The sequence below is a fragment of the Toxorhynchites rutilus genome, chromosome 1, assembly GCF_029784135.1.
Source record: "Toxorhynchites rutilus septentrionalis strain SRP chromosome 1, ASM2978413v1, whole genome shotgun sequence".
Taxonomy (NCBI): Eukaryota; Metazoa; Arthropoda; class Insecta; order Diptera; family Culicidae; genus Toxorhynchites; species Toxorhynchites rutilus.
In genome coordinates this window covers 103,240,363-103,242,543 of record NC_073744.1, presented here as the reverse complement: position 1 = coordinate 103,242,543, position 2,181 = coordinate 103,240,363, and positions in this window count along the sequence as shown.

The following is a 2,181-nucleotide window of genomic DNA, read 5'->3' as shown; positions in this document are numbered from 1 at the left end:
TCCTGATGGATTCCCTTCTGGCCTTAGGTGCACAAACAGGCTCTTGGTGACACCGTTCCCCAGCGCTTTCATGATAAACGAAATTAGCTTCACAACAACAGCGACAACATGCTCCAATCGCTGTTCAATCATAACTGAGTGGGTTTACGAGCGGCGCTCGCTTATATACCGATTGGTGATTTCAATAGCCTGTTTTGAAAGCAATTTTAAGACTATTGAAACAAGTTTTTGGATGAAAAAGTAACAAGTATATGACGCGTAGACATTTTATCTTTCGAATGAAGTGTTTATCATACCATTTCGTTCAGTTGTTTAAGAGCTATTAACGCTCAAAATCTCGGTCTCCGGCGTAACGCTTTCGTTTTCGAAACTTTGGTTTTACACCCCGGTATAGAAATGAAAGACGTAGTCCTACGTTAAAACGAACGCATTTCCAGGGGCAATAAAATTTCGAGGCATTTCGGCGATTTCGGCGCGTCGGTCGAAAATGTAAACGCCGTTACCCAGGCAGCAACCGCTGGTGGTGAAGGCGGCCGCTCTTGACAAACTCATCAGCGAATTCGCATCAATGGGTGTTACAGCAGAGAACAAGCTGTGTAGCATAATTCAGTCTTTTTCCAAGCTGTTAATATTGCTTGTTTTCCGTCATCATTAGGGCTTCGTTGATGCCTTTGAGTATGCATAAATGCATTAAACTGACGTTATGGCGAAGCAGGTGGTTGAGCGCCAAAAATTATTTGGGAATACCAAGCATCTTGAATGTCTTACTGAAATGTTATTTGGGTTAGCGTGCTAATCGCAACACTGACTTCGGCTAGGATTGCATTTGCGCTAATTATGATCATAATGAAGCATTGCTACTGTTTTCGAGGTTGTTGATATTTACAAAAAGAGTTTATTTCGCTTGTTTAGTCACCAAGAAAGTAAATGTCGTTCTGGAATTTTGTATGTGATTAGGTTTCGCTTGCTAGTAGCAAAACCTCCTCCACTAAGGGTGACAGCTGCGCTTCTCTCGAGCATGAGAAAGTAATGCAACTTTTTTCGAGGCCAGTAATATTAACATAAGCGTTTCTTTTGAGAATAGCGCAAAACGATGAGAAGTGTTTATATTTTTAGTAGCTTTCAGCGTTCGAGATAAATTTTCAATGCAATGACATGAAACAAATTGTGACATACGATAAGATTAGGGTATCGTTCTGCGAGGGCGATAATGAATCATCAATGAATTATCAACAACCGATTCTACAATTTAAAATGTCATTTCAGGGCGATCAAACCATTCTACTAAACAGTTATTTCTAAAATTCACAGCATTATAAAATAATATCCGAAGTTATAAACAAGCGACTTGAATAAAATAACAGCGTAGTTCTACGTCAACAATGCGGTCGTGTCTTGGACACAATCTCTTATATTTTTTTGTAAATAAATAAAGAGTACTAATTTTTTTCTCAGTGTTTAATTTTTTCATGTTTAGACATCAATACTCTATAACTCTTTCTAAGACACTATTTCGGTACGACTCATAGTTTTTGAGATATAAATTATCAAAGATTTCTCCTACTAAAATCGATACGCCCTTTTCAAAAGTTACGCTTGGCTGTGGAAAACTCATATTTCCTTCAACCCAAACGGAATGCAAACTTTCATTCGAATCAAAAATACTCATGTTTTGTCATTTGTCGATTTCATTTGGAATTGCTCACACGGTTCGTTCTGAACTGGGTAAGCAGTTCATGTGAATTGTTGCCCAGTAAAAAAGAACGATCGTTCGTTCACTCTTTTTGGTGAACTAGTTCATGAACGGTTTGCCCATCTCTACTACAAACTGCTACGACGCTCATTCGAACGATGCCTACTTTGTTCGGCTTTCGCGAATTTATGTGAAAAGGTGGGATGATTTTGTAGAGTTTCATTCTCATCCAGTTCATCCACTACTCTCGCATGTGAAAATGCAAAAATTACGTATCCTAGCAATAACAAAACAAGCAACCCACGCTCCACAAACCGTTATCCCCTTCTTTTTGAAGTGATGATGCTGCTTCACCTGTTATACATTTATACAAGTGCCTTGGTTGTACCACAGTTGATAGCTACCCATCGAATTATAGCAATTGACGGTGCTCATGTTTTATCAACAGATGTCGTGCGTTATAGAAAAAATATTTTTATGCGTCAAAA